The sequence below is a fragment of the Carcharodon carcharias genome, chromosome 1 (genome assembly GCF_017639515.1).
Source record: "Carcharodon carcharias isolate sCarCar2 chromosome 1, sCarCar2.pri, whole genome shotgun sequence".
NCBI lineage: Eukaryota > Metazoa > Chordata > Chondrichthyes > Lamniformes > Lamnidae > Carcharodon > Carcharodon carcharias.
This window is the reverse complement of record NC_054467.1, coordinates 106,340,996-106,358,886: the sequence shown is the minus strand read 5'-3', so window position 1 is coordinate 106,358,886 and position 17,891 is coordinate 106,340,996. Positions and strand designations below refer to the sequence as shown.

Genomic DNA, 17,891 nt, shown 5'->3' with positions numbered 1-17,891 from the left:
AAAGTTGTTGAATTCAATATTTAGTCCGGAAGGCTGTAAAGTGCCCAGTCGGCAGTTTACTGCTGTGACTAAGATGTGAACATGCCTAGGGATCTCCGCCTCCCATGCATGTCTTTTCTTCTGCCACTACGACTGAAGTGATGGAGCTGTGATCCATACTAGGCTGGTTGGAAAGGCCAATCTCCCCTTCCCCATAGGAGCGATCCCTGTCATCTCCAGCCAGGTTGGCTCCAGCTTCCTCGAATTCACTGAGGGCGAGGATGTTGAACGTCCTTTCCCTGGTCTACACTCTCTCATACCTATTGGGCACCAGCTTGGCCTGTATGAAGAAGAAAGAAAAGCATGTAATGAGAAGGGATGGAGCAGAGGTTGGATGAGATGCATGTCCCCTGTGTGTGGTGAGCCCTCCCCAGAAGGGCCAGAGGATGGAGTGTGAGCAACATGATAGATAGGATGGTGGTGATGTGAACATCTTGGTGAGAGAACGAATATTGATATGTGTCCTCCGCTAATGGTTGCATGAGACCCCTGTAGAGAGTAGCTGTTTGAGTGCATGATGCCATGATGAGAGTTTTATACTGGAGGGTGTTGATGGATGATTTACCTTGGCAGAGCAGATGAGATCATTCATCCTCTTCCTGCACTCGGTGGCACTTTGGACACGGGTGTCAGCCACACTGACCTGTTTCACTATGGTGTCCCAGTTCTGAGAGATGAGGCTGCTTCAGCCATCCGTGGGGTACAGCACATGCCATTGTTCCTACAGCCTTCTGATCAAGGCTTGGAATGCCTGGTGGGTGAAGTGGGGTGCAAACTTCATCCCGAGGCTCTTGGCCTTTCTCTTATGGGTTGCAGGCATCTCTGGTAGGCTGGAGAGATTAAGATTGTGTGTTGGACTGGTGTATAAATATGTTACCCGGACCTTCAAACCCAGCAGCTGACAGTGAGTGGACGAATCAGCTCCTGACGCACCAGGTGATCTGGACTGAAATGCGCCCCTGCATAATGAATGAGGCTCCAAATGCAGAATCGAGCGCAAGTTGCTGCTATTATGGACAGCGAGCTGGGCATTGTTGAAACCGCCCGCTACCGCACTTAGTTTCATTTTGAGATATTTCATAGATTCATAGACATTTACAGCACAGAAGGAGGCCATTCGGCTCATTGTGTCCACGCCCATTATTTCAAATTACAATTCATGATGTTCTTGTATGAACAATTAATATGCTGGTGCCAAATTCTTCTCTATCCTTTTTTATCATAGTGTTTATTCATTCAATGTAATTACTTGTGAGTACTGTCCTATGCATTACTGGACTCTTGGTTTAAAAATGTACTTCTTTGCACAAACCCCTAGGATAATGACCTGATTATTGCTCTGAAAAACATCCAGTTTTATAGAGGTAATTATTTCTTGCCGTTTTACCCTTTTATGCAAGTAATTTAATTGCATAAAGATCACAGGGTACAATATTAAATTAAAGGAATATGGTGAGGGTTATGTAAGATATTAATAATGTAATCTAAACATTAGATAGATTATTTTCATCGTCTGATAAATTAAAGACAAGTGACCACAAACCCTAGATCAGTTTAAATAGCAATTAAAATAAAATTGCATGCATTTGGAATGGGGAATGTCACAAGTAGTGATTGATGCTAAATAAATTACAGCACTTAAACACACTGATTAATTACTTAAAGAAGAATACAAAAGGGCACTGGAGATAAATGGGATTGGTACAAAACCAATACAGATATGAAGAACAAAACGACCTGTTTCTGTGCTAAAAATGTCATTGGTTTATTGTTCATTATGATAGGCCTCACAAATTGACTGGGTTCTCCAAATGCCCTGAGAACAAATCATTGTTTTCCTTGGTCCTTAGAGCAAGTGCACTTGGCAAGGAATTGTATACTGTCTTCAACTAAATATTAATACAAATTTAACAAAAATAATTTTATGTGTTGGATTATTTATGAGATTAAATACACAGGATGGTGTTTTAGTATGTCTCTAACTGGGTACACCCATAATCTGTAAACATCACCAGACAGGTTATGATGTCATCTGTCACGTGACAGAGTTGGAATGTGTTAGTTGACCAAGCAAGACGTACTAGTAAGAGCTCTCCAGCAACATATATATATTATTGTCATCTTCAAATAAAGATCTCACAATATAGTTTATTAGATTTATCTGAGTGACTGGTGAGTTTGTGTTTGGGGGATAGAAGGAAACACAACAGATGGGATTCTCTAAAGGTGACAAATAGTTACAGTGTATACCATCATATTTATTATCTGACAGCTTGTACTGAGCACTGAGATCTGTCAGCAAAAGTTCAACCTGTTTTGTTTCAATACATAATAGTAAATGATGCCAAAGCCTCAATAGAAAAGTTTCTTCTGTGTCCAATATCCAGTCCAAATACTGTTTATTTTTTGTTCTAGTTTTCTAAATGAGGGCTATAGGGTCTAACAATCAAGATTACAGCTGGGACGATGCCCCAGTAAAGGGAGGTGGGCTTCTAGCCTGCCGGTTAATTACTTAAAGGAGAATATAAGAAGGCACTGGAGATAAATGGGATTGGTACAAAATCAATGCAGACAAAAATAACCAAATGAGGTGAGAGTGACTGCCCTTGACATCAAGGCCGCACCTGACAGAGTGTGACTTCAGGAGCCCGGGCATAACTGGAGTCAGTGGGAATCGGGGGAAAACTGTCTGCTGGTTCGAGTCTTACCTAGCACAAAGGAAGATGGTTATGGTTGTTGGAGGTCAGTCATCTCAACTCCAGGACATCACTGCAGGCGTTCCTCAGGTTAGTGTCCTAGGCCCAACCATCTTCAGCTGCCTCATCAATGACCTTCCTTCCATCATAAGGTCAGAAGTAGGTATGTTCACTGATGATTGCACGATGTTCAGCATCATTTGCAAATCCTCAGATACTGAAGCAGTACATGCCGAAATGCAGCAAGACCTGGACAATATCCAGGCTTAGGCTGACAAGTGGCAGTAACATTCGCGCCACACAAGTGCCAGGCAATGACCATCTCCAACAAGAGAAAATCTAACCATCGCCCCTTGACGTTCAATGGCATTACTATCACTGAATCCCCCATTATCAACTTCCTGGGGGTCACGATTCACCAGAAGCTGAACTGGACTAGCCATATAAATATTGCGGCTGCAAGAGCAGGCCAGAGGCTAGGAATCCTGTGATGAGTAACTCACCTCGCATCACATCCACAAACATTCACTCCCTCCACCACCAACACACAGTAGCAGCAGTGTGTACCATCAACAAGACGCAAAGCAGGAATTCACCAAGGCTCCTTAGACAGCACCATCCAAACCCATGACCACTACCATCTAGAAGGGCAAGGGCAGCAGATAGATGGGAACACCACCACCTGGAAGTTCCCCTCCAAATCACTCACCATCCTGACTTGGAAGTATATCGCCGTTTCTTCACTGTCGCTGGGTCAAAATCCTGGAACTCCCTTCCTAACAGCACTGTGGGTGTACCCACAGCACATGGAGTGCAGCAGTTCAAGAAGGCAGCTCACCACCACCTTTTCAAGGGCAACTAGGGATGGGCAATAAATGCTGACCCAGCCAGTGAAGCCCATATGCCATAAATGGATAAAAAAAAATCCAGCATCATCCATTGCCACCTCGGGCCTGCCTTCAGAGGCAGTGAGCCCAATGCCATTCTGCCCCTGCCTCCTGGAACAAAGACATGGTGGGCGGGGGCCTTATTAACAGAGACGGGTTTGCAGAATCAAGAACGGTCCCAAATCCTGCTTCCTGTCTCCTTCAGGAAAATCTGGCCCATAGACAAGGTCCACTCGGGTGAAATACCAGGATGGAACAAGGAATTGGCCATTCAGCCTCTCAAACTGGTTTCGCCATTCGATGAGATCCTGGCTGATTTGTATCCTAACTCCATACCTCCATGTTGGCTCCATACCCCTTAACAACCATGATGAACAAAAATCCTTCAATCTCAGACAAAATTATTAATTCACTTAGCAGCTGCAGATTTTTGTGGGAGACAGTTCCACATTTCTTCCACATTTTGGGCAGAATTTTATGCTTACCATTGCTCCAGCTCCTGCAGAAAACGGGCATCATGACGTCAGGTCTGCTCCCTGATGCTTTGACGCCCGACTGCAATAATACGGAAGGCAAGTGGGGCACAAGCTCAGAAGCCCGCCTGCTTTCAGATAAAGGTCAATTAAATGATATTTGAGGCAAATAAATTGCCAATACAACATCCTCTGATTTTTCTCTCTATGAGCAATTTTATGTTGGTCGCATGGGCTGCATGGTAGATAGGAAAACACAGCAGGGTTGACCCAGCAGCACAAAGACAGGATTCTAAGGGCCGATGAGAGTCTCACAATGAGCAGTTGGAGGCTGCAATTGAGACTGCATGAGAGGTGAGAGAATTGTACTTAGTTAACTTCGAGCATACTTTTGAAGGGAAGCCGCTGAAGGTTTCACCTGAATGGAGTCATATTGAAGAGGGGCTGCAGCCATGGAGGGCCCACTACAGGGCAGGCTGATGCAGAGGAATCAAAGGGAACTTGGGCTGATTACTGTGTGTCTGAGGGAGGGGAGAGGGGCTGATTATTGTATGTGGGGAGGAGAACGGAGAGGGGCTGATTACTATGTGTGGGGGAGCCGGGGGTGAGGAAGAGGGGCTTCACTGAGTCTTCTGTCACTGGAGAATATGGAGAGTTTGGCTGAAACCTACATGAGTACATAAAATAATAACATTTGAACCAAGTACTATAAAAAAGACTTTAATATTTATATGATGTATTATTATATGTTGATCTATAAATGCAAACTTTAATAGTTGTATACTGAATGTTACTCTGTTGCAGTTTGTTTTTGCTGTCATGTGGGGTCACTTTAATTTTCAAGTGTTAAAATGGGGTGACTTTGGAAAATAGTTTGGGAAACACTGGAATATGCTGCCAGCATTCTAAAGGCCTGCATCCAACATGTTCCTCTTCGAGAGAGCATCTGACACCCATCAAAAGCGGCCATGGGCTTGCTGCTGTTATCACTATCATGTAGCCATAAGCCCCCTCACAAAGGTGACACCATCATAATAGGGGACAATCATTTAATAGTGTGCATCAGAACAACTTAATACTCAGCCTAACACATTGAATGAGCACATGTGATGCCCATGTGTATCTACTGTGATTTCTTTATTTGCTTACTTGTCCTGCACTGTCGTGCTCCCCTTTCACTGCCAGCCATGCTGGAGGCTGACTGCTCGCCTTGATGCGCTATTGTGCTGGATGACCTTGGCAGGCATCCTCTGACCTGAGACAGCGAGGACCCTGGTATTGTAAGCAAATCCTGCCCAGTGGCAGAAGTCTCCTCTGTCATCACGGCACCCTGAGGTGCTGGTGTCACTGGCAGAGAGTGGAGGAGTTGCTTCACTATCAGGAGCGCATGAGAGAAGCCCGCAGATGCAGACAGCTGCTGTCGCGAGATCTTTGCTTACCTGAGAAGGACGAGGACCTTCTGGACACTCTAGGCACCTCATCCCCACACTTGCATTGCAGCCTGCTTGAGCTTACTGATAATGCAGTGGCTTGCAGGTCTGCATATATACGCCAGCATACCCTGAATGTGCTAATGGTTCTGGCTCTCCATGAGAGTTACTAATCTCTCGATGGAGGAAGCCACACGTACAGATGAGAGGGTGATAGCAGCTCTCATGACCAGGATGGATTCCTCCACTATCCTTGCCAGAGCGTGTATACCCTCTGGAACCACTGCCAGAGCTTCATGTACCTCCCATTGAACATCCTTCATCTGCTGCCTCACTGACAGTGGCTTGTCATCTGCCTGGAGCTAAGCATTGAGCTGCACTCCCACACTCCTCCAAGAAGCAAAGGCCGGGAATGTCACAGCTTCCGACAGCTGGTCCAGTGCTGAAAGGGGGAGATGGTGGCGTAATGGTAATGTAACTGGACTTGTAACCCGGGGCCCTGACGAGTTCAAATCCCACCATGACAGCTGGTAAATTCAAATTCAATTAATAAATCCGGAATATAAAGCTAGTTTCTGTAATGGTAATCATGACAATGATAATTGATTCTTGTAAAAACCCATCTGGCTCACTAATGTCCTGTAGGAAGGAATTCTGTGGTCCTTACCTGAACACGTGTACATGTGACTCCAGATGCGCAGCAATGTAGTTGACTCTGAGCTGCCCACTGAAATAGTCTAGTAAACCACTTGTTCAAAGGCAATTAGGGATGGACAACAAATGTTGGCCTTGCCAGTGATGCCCATATCTCATGACAGAATTAAGGAAAAAAACAGTTGCTGTTGTCAGTCTAGCCAACACACACATACCCACCAAGGTGTAAGTATCTGAACAGATGAAAGAAGCAGAGCAAGGACAGGATGGCGCACCCTCTGAGGTCCCCTCTTCTCCCTCAGAGCTCAACGCTTGTCCCTTGGGGCTGGTAGCTGCTGGGGCTGATGACTGACCTGTTGAAGAAAGCACAATTATGAGCACCACTCAACAGTGCAGATGAGGACTGAGCCAAGATCACTGCACCTCAGACAAACACCCTCCACAAATCACACACATCACAGAGGTGTGCATATCAAACCAATGACACTCACATAACCATCCTTCCCCAGTCCCAGTCACATTTCCTCACCACCCACCCCCCAATACAGTGCCTAGAAAGAATCTGTCGGATGTAAGACATAGGAGCAGAAATTAGGCCATTCAGGCCATCGAGTCTGCTCCTCCATTCAATCATGGCTGATAAGTTTCTCAACCACCTTCTCCCTGTAACCTTTGATCTCCTTACCAATCAAGAACCTATCTATCTCAGTCTTAAATACACTCAATGACCTGGCCTCCACAGCCTTCTGTGGCAATGAATTCCAAAGATTCATCACTCTCTGGCTAAAGAAGCTTCTCCTCATCTCTGTTCTAAAAGTTCTTCCCTTTACTCTGAGGCTGTGCCCTCGGGTCCTAGTCTCTCCTACTAATGGAACATCTTCCCATGTCCACTCTATCCAGGCCTTTACTATTCTGTAAGGTTCAATCAGATCCCCCCCCCACCCCCTCATCCTTCTAAACTCAATCGAGTATAGACCCAGAGTCCTCAAACGTTCCTCATATGTTAAGCCTTTCATTCCTGGGATCGTTCTCGTGAACCTTCTCTGGACCCTCTCCAAGGCCAGCACATCTTTCCTGAGATACGGGGCCCAAAATTGCTCACAATATTCTAAATGTGGTCTGACCAGAGCCTTATAAAGCCTGAGCTTTTATATTCCCTGTTTTTATATTCTATTTCTCTTGAAATAAATGCCAACATTGCATTTGCCTTCCTAAACACCGACTCAACCTGCAAGTTAACCTTAAGAGAATCCTGGACTAGGACTCCCAAGTCCCTTTGCACTCCAGATTTCTGAATTCTCTCCCCATTTATAAAATAGTCTATGCCTCTATTCTTCCTACCAAAGTGCATGACCTCACACTTCCGCACGTTGTATTCCATCTGCCACTTCTTTGCCCGTTCTCCTAACCTGTCCAAATCCTTCTGCAGTCTCCCCATCTCCTCAATACTACCTGTCCCTCCACCTATCTTTGTATCATCTGCAAACTTAGCCAGAATGCCCTCAGTTCCTTCATCTAGATCATTAATGTGTAAAGTGAAAAGTTGTGGTCCCAACACTGACCCCTGTGGAACTCCACTAATCACCGGCCGCCACCCTGAGGAGGACCCCCTTATCCCCACTCTCTATCTCCTGTCAGGGACCCAATCTTCTTTCCATGCTAGTACCTTGCCTCTAACACCATGGGCTCTTATCTTACTGAGCAGCCTCCTGTGTGGCACCTTGTCAAAGGCCTACTGGAAGTCCAAGTAGATAACATCCATTGGCTCTCCTTTGTCTAACCTGCTCATTACCTCCTCAAAGAATTCTAACAGATTTGTCAGGCATGACCTCCCCTTGATGAAACCATACTGATTTTGCCTTATTTTACCATGCACTTCCAAGTATTCTGAAATCTCATCCTTAATAATGGACTCTAAAATCTTACCAATGACCGAGGTCAGGCTAATCAGCCTGTAATTTCCAGTCATTTGCTTCACTCCCTTCTTAAACAGGGGGATTACATTAGCGATTTTCCAGTCCTCTGGGCCCATCCCTGACTCTAGTGATTCCTGAAAGATCACCACTAATGCCTCCACTATCTCTTCAGCTATCTCCTTCAGAACTTTGGGGTGTAATCCATCTGGTCCAGTTGATTTATTCACCTTCAGACCTTTCAGTTTTCCTAGCACCTTCTCCTTGGTAATGGCCACCATACTCACTTCTGCCCCCCCGACTCTCTTGAACTTTGGGGATGTTACTCATGTCTTCCATCGTGAAGATTGATGCAAAGTACCTATTCAGTTCCTCCGCCACTAACACTTCTCTGGTGTAATTTTCCAGCCGCCCAATGTGCACTTTTGCCTCTCTCTTACCCTTTATATATCTCAAAAACTCTTGCAATCTTCTTTTATATTATTGGCTAGTTTCCCCTCATATTTAATCTTCTCCCTCCTTATTTCTTTTTTAGTTGTCCTCTGTTGGTCTTTGTAGGCTTCCCGATCCCCTGGCTTCCCACTGCTCTTCACCACATTGTATGCTTTCTCTTTAGCTTTTACGCTGTCCCTGACTTCCCTTGTCAGCCATGGTTGCCTCGTCCTCCCTTTAGTATGTTTCTTCTTCCTAGGGATGAATTTTTGCTGTGTCTCCAAATTACTCCCAGAAACTCCTGCCATTGCTGTTCCACTGTCTTTCCTGCTAGGTTCATCTCCTAGTCAATTCTGGCTAGCTCCTCCCTCATGCCTCTGTAGTTGCCTTTATTCAACTGTAATACCGTTGCATCTGATTACAGCTTTTTCCTCTCAAATTGCAGGCTAAATTCTATCATATTATGGTCACTTCCTCCTAAGGGTTCCTTCACCTTAAGCTCCCTTATCAAACCTGCCTCATTACACATCACTAAACCTAGAAGTGCCTGTTCCCTAGTGGGCTCCACCATAAGCTGCTCCAAAAAGCCATCTCATAGACATTCCACAAATTCCTTTTCTTGGGATCCACTACCAACCTGATTTTCCCAGTCTACCTACCTATTGAAATCCCTATGATCACTGTAACCTTGCCTTTCTTATACAACTTTTCTATCTCCTGGTGTATCTTGTGCCCCACATCCTGACTACTGTTCAGAGGCCTGTACATAACTCCCATTATGTTTTTTTACCTTTGTGGTTCCTCAACTCTACCCACACTGATTTGACATCATCTGACCCTACATCGTTTCTTTCTATTAATTTAATTTAATTTCTTACTAACAAAGCAACCCCACCACCTCTGCCAACCTCCCTATCTTTTCGAAAGGATGTATATCCTTGGATATTTAGCTCCCAGTCCTGATCCCCTTGCAGCCATGTCTCCGTGATGCACACCACATCATATCTGCCAATTTCAATCTGCACCACAAGCTCATTTACCTTATTTCATATACTGCGTGCATTCAGATACAACACCTTCAGTCGTATGTCCCCCTTCTCATTGTTGTTCCTTTATCCGATGTGCTTGAAATTAGATTCCTAGCCCTTTCCAAACACCCTGTCCTATTTTGTGTTCTGGTGGCACAGGAGGCCATTCAAGAGCGGGGAGCAAAAAGACAAGTGGTAGTTGTAGGGGTTTCTATAATTAGGGGAATTGATAGCATCCTTTGTAAGCAAGATCGAGAGTTCCGCATGGTATGTTGCCTGCCCGGTGCCAGGGTGAGGGACATCTCTGACTGGCTTGAAAGGATATTGGAGAGGGAGGGGGAGGATGCAGTTGTTGTGGTCCACGTTGGGACAAATAACATAGGTAAGACTAGGAAAGAGGACCTGTTTGGGGATTATCAGGAACTAGGAACTAAATTAACGAACAGGTCCTCAAGGGTTATAATCTCCGGATTACTACCCGAACCACGTGCAAATTGGCATAGGGACGTGAAAATAAGGGAAGTAAACACATGGCTAAAGGAGTGGTGCAGGAGAGAGGGGTTCCATTTCGTGGGGCACGAAATCACAATGGGGCCATGGGAATGGGTGGGAGTGGGCACGCCATATACTCCTGCTTACACCGCCATCACCCCACCGCATAGTGTGAGGTTCCGGCATTTATATGAAGAAAGGTTTTATAACTACCCTCCTGAATAGCCTGTCTCTGATTTTAAGTTTATGTCTCCTTTCCTAGACTCCTCCACCAGCAGAAAATGTTCCTGTCTAATTACCCCATCATTTCCTTCCAAACTCCTAAAACTCTCAACCAAATCATTCTTTAACCTTCAATGTTCTAGGATATATAAGCCTAGTTTACGTAATCTCTCCTCATAATTTAGCCCCTAGAGCCCTGGTAACATTCTAAAGAATCTGCTCTATACTCCTTTCAGGGCCAATATATCCTTTCTAAGGTATAATGCCCAGTACTGTACACAATACCATGGATATGGTCTAACCAGAGTAGCAGGTGGTAAGAGAACGAACATGATGGCAAAATTACTTGAGTTCATCCTCACGACTCTGCTGTCACACATGCATATATTCATGCCTATACTGGTAGGAGTGGCCCCCCAAAGTCCTTGTGAAGATGAAGACCAAACTTCACACTGAAACCACCCTCCATTGCACCATGCTAAATGGGATCAATTCAAAACAGGTCTTGCAGCTCAAAACTGGGCATCCATGAGCAGCAGAAGTTTTTTCTATCACAATCTGTAACCTCATGGCTCAGCATATCCAGCACTACACCATTATCATTAAGCCAAGAGGCCAATCCTGGTTCAATGAGTGTAGGAGAGTGTGTCAAGAGCTAGACAAGGAATACCTAAAAATGAGCCACCAACCTGATGCAGCTGCAACACAGGACTGCTTTTATGCTATATTGCAGAAGCAGCATGCGATAGACAGACCTAAGCGATTCCACACTAACTGATCAGATCAAAGTTCTGCAGTCCTGTCAATGCATGGTTGTGGACAATTAAACAACCAAAGGGAGGAGGAAGCTTCACAAACATCCCCATCCTCAATGATGGCAGAATCAGTGCAAAAGACAAGGCTAAAGTATTTGCAACAATCTTCAGCCAGATGTGCCAAGTGGATGGTCCATCTTGGCCTCCTCTGGAGGGCCCCAACATGGATGCTAGTCTTTAGCCAATTCGATTCAGTCCATGTGATATCAAAAAACAGCTGAGCTCAATGGATAAGGCAAAGGCTCAGGGCAATGACAAAATCCTGACTGTAGCACGGAAGACTTGTGCTTCAGAACTAGCCATGCCCCTAGCCAAGCTGTTCCAGTACAGATGCAATGCAGGCATCTATATAATCATGTGAAAAGTTGCCCAGGTATCATGCCCTGTCTACAAAAACAGGTTAAATCCAATCCGAACAATTACTGCCCTATCAGTTTATTCTCAATCATCAGCAAAGTGATGGATGGTGTCGTCGACAATACAATCAAGTGGCACTTGCTCAGCAAACACCTGTTCACCTTGATCAGTTTGGGCTCTGCCAGGGCCACTCGGCTCCAGACCTCATTACAGCCTTGGTCCAAACATGGACGAAACAGATGGATCCCAGAGATGAAGTGAGAGTGCCCTTGACATCAAGGCAGCATTTGACTAAGTGTAGCATCAAGGGGCCCTGGTAAAATTGAAGTCAATTTTAAAATTGAATTCGGGAAAACTCTCCACAAGTTGGAGTCATACCAGCACAAAGGAAGGTGATTGTGGTTGTTGGGGGTCAATCATCTCAGCCAGAGAACTTCGTTGTAGGTGTTCCTCTGGGTAGCGTCTTAGGTCCAACCATCTTCAGCTGCTTCATCAAAGAGCTTCCTTCCATCATCAGACCAGAAGTGGAGATACTTACTGATGATTATGCAGCGTAAAAATGTCAGTTAACTGAGACTTTAATTACCTTAACAGGCCTTTTAATTGTCGGCGGGTGTGCTCCTGATTCCTGCACACGGCCGCTTGCTCGACGTCAACATGCGACATTTCATGCTCGATTGAGTCGGGCGCGTGCCCGCCCTCCCGGGTAAAAATTTTGCCCAAGAATACTTTGGTCAAAAGAGAAGAAGAGCTGAATGTTTTTTTAAAAAGGACTTGGGTCTGCTCGTAGAAGGAACACAGAAAGTTAACATACAGGTAGAGCAAGCAATTAGGAAGACAAATGGCGTGAAAGAAATAGGAGCATATAGCTCATTGAGCCTGCTCCACCATTCAGTATGATCATGGCTGATCTTGGGCTTCACCTCCATTTCCCTGCCCACTCTCCAAACCCATTAATCCTCTGAGAGACCAAAAATCTGTCTATCCCAGTCTTAAATGTATTCAATGATGGAGCATCCACAACCGTCTGGGACAGCGAATTCCAAAGATTCACAACCCTTTGAATGAAGTAATTTCCCTTCATCTCAGTTCTAAATGATCGGCCCCTTATCCTAAGACTGTACATCCGTGTTTTAGATTCTCCAGCCAGCAGAAACAATCTCTCAGCATCTGCTCTACAAGCCCCTTCAAAATCTCATACATTTCAGTGAGATCACCTCTCATTCTTCTAAGCTCTGGAGAAAATTGACCCAATTTGCTCCGCTTCCCATCATAGGACAACCCCCTCCAATGTACCACCTCCAATGCATGTATATCTCTTCTTAAATATGGAGATCAAAATTGCACTCAGTATTCCAGATGTTATCTCACCAAAACCCTGTACAAATCTAGCAAGACTTTTCTATTCCTATACTCCAATCTCCTTGCAATAAAGGCCAACATGCCATTTGCCTTCCTAATTGCTTGCTGTGCCTGTAAGTTAACTTTTTGTGTTCCTTCTTCAAGCACACCCAAGTTTTTTTGAACATCAACACTTACACAAGTTTCTCATATTTAAAAAAATAGTCTGCTTTTCCATTCTTTCGACCAAAGTGAATAACTTCACATTTCCCTACATTATAATCCATCTGCCATCTTGTTGCCCACTCGCTTAACCTGTCAACTTCTCTTTGCAGCCTCTCTGTGTCCTTTCCAAAGCTTACCTTACCACCTAGCTTTGTATCATCAGCAAACTTAGATATGTTAATCTCTGTCCCTTCATCTAAGTAATTAATATATATTGTAAATAGGTGAGGTCCCAGCACTGACCCTTTTGGTACAGTAAGTTTTTGATAATAGTACAAATTTTTAGGGTTTTATGTTGGTCTGAAGTAACATCTATGGATTCTTTTCAATCACTTATTAAATAGTTCAGGGTGAATTTCTGTTAGTGGAAAACTTTACAGTTAAGGATGGGAATAAGAAGGCAGTTACTTGTGAGAAACTACACTTAATGAATTTTATTACTCTGAATGTGCAAGTAAGAGCTTTTATGTCAGCTTTGAAGAAATGACTAAAAAGTAGCTTGAACTTAGGATGACGCCTCATCTTTAAACAAGACCATATATTGGTTTAATTGATTAGCCATATCTGTAGGGTAAAACATCTGTATCACAGGAAAACCTTTCTTTTCTGACTTTGTAGTAGGATGTGTTATTACCATTTGTTTTTAATGGTTTTAGTATCCAAGGGACTTGGGTTAAAATATGTGAATGTGTACAAATGTTTGGACTATTTCCAAGTAAAGGATGAGAAGTAGGGATAAAAGTTGGAAAATCAAAGTCTGCGTTGGCTCAGTTTTACCATGGTTTCTGTGATATAATTCTTCTGAGACATGTTTCAATGTAATTGTCATTTCAGAGACAGATGAAAAAAAGGCATTGTCTGTGCTGGCAGCACTTGAAGAATCCTTTAGGACCTTGAGTGATAAGAAAGTTTCACATTGTTTTCATTGTATTTTGTTAAGTATATGTAAAATCTTACTTAATAAATTCTACTTGATTCCTAAATACTAGTTATTGGTACCTTGTTAGGTCAGACACAACTGAGGACCCCATTGTTAGAAATTAAAATTAGGTGTTTAGAGATTTTAATTAAAAGGGTTTTATACCTCAAACCCCTAAACTTATAATACTCCACTACTCACTACCTGCCAACTTGAAAAAGTCCCATTTATGCCCATTTTCTGCTCCCTAACTGTTAACTAATACTCTAGCCATGCTACTATATGTTGTGTGTGCCTGCATGCCATTGTAATGTAAAGGTGCTCAGCAGAGCAAGAGTTAACGTGGGACTGGAGAATAGCACCACCCATGGTATGACATATAGAGTCACATGGTAAAAGACCAGAGAACAATTTAGAAGGAACCAGCCTGCATGGGAGCAGCACCATGCATGGCAGTAACTGGGATCTATACATAGATAAGGATTACCAATAAATAGTTCATGTTTAGACATACAAATCTCAAGATCTCATCAATGAGACACGAAATGAACCCATAACACAAAATGGTGATCAACAGTGGCATGAAAGGTGGCATTCAAATGATGAACTCAGAACAGAATCCCAAGAAATGAAAAAATAAAAGTAGCTGAAGCCTGACCAGAGAGATGTGCACCCAGGAAGAAACATTGAAGAAACAGTTGAAGAAGCTTCCCTACAGAGTTGCAAGTTAAGGAATCCACCAGAGTGAGTGGTGGCCCACTGAGTCAAGCAGTGAGGAACCTGGTCAGGTCACAAGATATGTGAGAAAAATTACAAAAAAGAGACCCTGAGAGATACAGAGTGAAGGAGCCTAATCAGATCACGGGACAAGTGTGCAAAATTACAAAAATATCTGTACTTACATTGTTGAATACGTGGCAGTTCCAGGGGCTCAGCATCCAGAGGGCAGCTGAAAGAGAGCTGCAGAAGGTGCCTAGAGCCGGCACCATAACACGTATTGGATGTACTGCTCTGAAGTGAATTTTTTAAAATAAGAACCTGCAGAGTTTAAGTAAGAAGAATCGCCCTGAAATTGGTTTTACAGCTCTGAGGAGCAAATTGCTACAGTTTTAAAAGTTTTAAAAAAAGGAAATGGCCTATGATGATGAAGGAGCCTGCCAAACCTGAATCGGTGTGGGAAACTCACAAAGAGAAAACCTACAGCCTGAGGGAATAAAACAGATAGCCTTATAGATGCAGTGGCATTTAAAGCTGCAACCAGTACAAAAAGAAACAGCCAAGGACAGAAAATTAGGAGAGCCAGACCCATTTTGGAAAAGGAAATTACTAAACCAGACCCAAGAGTGGGAGTCTTCGAGAAGGGAATTTTTTGTTTACAGGAGAATTACAGGATTAAATAAGGAATCAACAGAAGTACAAATTGATGAGTTTTTATTCGTTTTTGTTTCATTTGCAGTGAAGTACTCCACAGCCAACATATAGATCAATACGCGATTACATTTGGTGAGATATTGAAAATCTTTGACGGATATTATAAACTCCAAAACAAAAACAGAATTACCTGGAAAAACTCAGCAGGTCTGGCAGCATCGGCGGAGAAGAAAAGAGTTGACGTTTCGAGTCCTCATGACCCTTCGACAGAACTTGCGTTCGAGTCCAAGAAAGAGTTGAAATGTAAGCTGGTTTAAGGTGTGTGTGTGGGGGGCGGAGAGATAGAGAGTCAAAGAGGTGGAGGGGGGGTGGTGTGTGATTGTAGGGACAAACAAACAGTGATAGAAGCAGATCATCAAAAGATGTCAACGACAATAGTACAATAGAACACATTGGTGTTAAAATTAAAGTTGGTGATATTATCTAAACAAATGTGCTAATTAAGAATGGATGGTAGGGTACTCAAGGTATAGCTCTAGTGGGTTTTTTTTTATATAATGGAAATAGGTGGGAAAAGGAAAATCTTTATAATTTATTGGAAAAAAAAAGGGAAGGGGGAAACAGAAAGGGGGTGGGGATGGGGGAGGGAGCTTACGACCTAAAGTTGTTGAATTCAATATTCAGTCCGGAAGGCTGTAAAGTCCCTAGTCGGAAGATGAGGTGCTGTTCCTCCAGTTTGCGTTGGGCTTCACTGGAACAATGCAGCAAGCCAAGGACAGACATGTGGGCAAGAGAGCAGGGTGGAGTGTTGAAATGGCAAGCGACAGGGAGGCTTGGGTCATTCTTGCGGACAGACCGCAGGTGTTCTGCAAAGCGGTCGCCCAGTTTACGTTTGGTCTCTCCAATGTAGAGGAGACCGCATTGGGAGCAACGAATGCAGTAGACTAAGTTGGGGGAAATGCAAGTGAAATGCTGCTTCACTTGAAAGGAGTGTTTGGGTCCTTGGACGGTGAGGAGAGAGGAAGTGAAGGGGCAGGTGTTGCATCTTTTGCGTGGGCATGGGGTGGTGCCATAGGAGGGGGTTGAGGAGTAGGGGGTGATGGAGGAGTGGACCAGGGTGTCCCGGAGGGAGCGATCCCTACGGAATGCCGATAAGGGGGGTGAAGGGAAGATGTGTTTGGTGGTGGCATCATGCTGGAGTTGGCGGAAATGGCGGAGGATGATCCTTTGAATGCGGAGGCTGGTGGGGTGATAAGTGAGGACAAGGGGGACCCTATCATGTTTCTGGGAGGGAGGAGAAGGCGTGAGGGCGGATGCGCGGGAGATGGGCCGGACACGGTTGAGGGCCCTGTCAACAACCGTGGGTGGAAAACCTCGGTTAAGGAAGAAGGAGGACATGTCAGAGGAACTGTTTTTGAAGGTAGCATCATCGGAACAGATGCGACGGAGGCGAAGGAACTGAGAGAATGGGATGGAGTCCTTACAGGAAGCGGGGTGTGAGGAGCTGTAGTCGAGATAGCTGTGGGAGTCGGTGGGTTTGTAATGGATATTGGTGGACAGTCTATCACCAGAGATTGAGACAGAGAGGTCAAGGAAGGGAAGGGAAGTGTCAGAGATGGACCACGTGAAAATGATGGAGGGGTGGAGATTGGAAGCAAAATTAATAAATTTTTCCAAGTCCTGTCGAGAGCATGAAGCGGCACCGAAGTAATCATCGATGTACCGGAGAAAGAGTTGTGGAAGGGGGCCGGAATAGGACTGCAACAAGGAATGTTCCACATACCCCATAAAGAATCAAGCATAGCTGGGGCCCATGCGGGTACCCATAGCCACATCTTTTATTTGGAGGAAGTGAGAGGAGTTGAAGGAGAAATTGTTCAGCGTGAGAACAAGTTCAGCCAGACGGAGGAGAGTAGTGGTGGATGGGGATTGTTCGGGCCTCTGTTCGAGGAAGAAGCTAAGGGCCCTCAGACCCTTTAAGGTGTGTGTAAACCTTAAACCAGCTTATATTTCAACTCTTTCTTGGACTCGAACTCAAGTTCTTTCGAAGGGTCATGAGGACTCGAAACGTCAACTCTTTTCTTCTCCGCCGATGCTGCCAGACCTGCTGAGTTTTTCCAGGTAATTCTGTTTTTGTTTTTGTTTTGGATTTCCAGCATCCGCAGTTTTTTTGTTTTTATCTCTGTGTTTAATTGACTGCCACTGCTCTTCAAGAAATGCCTACCTCCTTGAAGAAGTTCTGTTCCTCTCTGCGACAAGATTTCCGTATCTGTCTGTTGTCTTGCTCACCACCCTTGCTTTCCATTTCCCTCCTAGTGTTTGACAAGGTGTTTACTAAAACCCGCTTTCATAGCCATATCTCCTTTCTCAGTGACTGTCTCCGTCTCCGACTTACCCCACGTGGATTTCGACTGAAATTCCACCCCTCATGTTTCGAACCCACCCAGGATTACAGGTATCTCCGGGACATAAAACGTTTCTCGGACTGCTGTTCCCGTCACATTCTGAAATCCACACTCAGTGCCATGCGCCGCCATATGAACACACTCGACCTCTCCCTCCAGCAGCACCGCTGTACCCTGTTTCAAAGCTGCGCG

At 44.5% G+C, this 17,891-nt stretch overlaps 1 long non-coding RNA gene across 2 annotated transcripts in view; it reads right to left on the bottom strand.

Annotated features, from left to right (window-relative positions):
- Nucleotides 1–17,891, bottom strand: part of LOC121282744 — a 91,327-nt gene that overhangs the window by 10,841 nt on the left and 62,595 nt on the right. The window contains exons 2-3 of one of the 2 annotated variants that reach the window (XR_005944135.1): nucleotides 6,399–6,532; nucleotides 108–319 (exon numbers count right to left, since the gene is read on the bottom strand). This is a non-coding gene — a long non-coding RNA (uncharacterized LOC121282744). Of the gene's footprint in view, nucleotides 1–107; nucleotides 320–6,398; nucleotides 6,533–17,891 lie in introns of those variants that run through there. The other variant, XR_005944133.1, reaches the window with a different exon arrangement.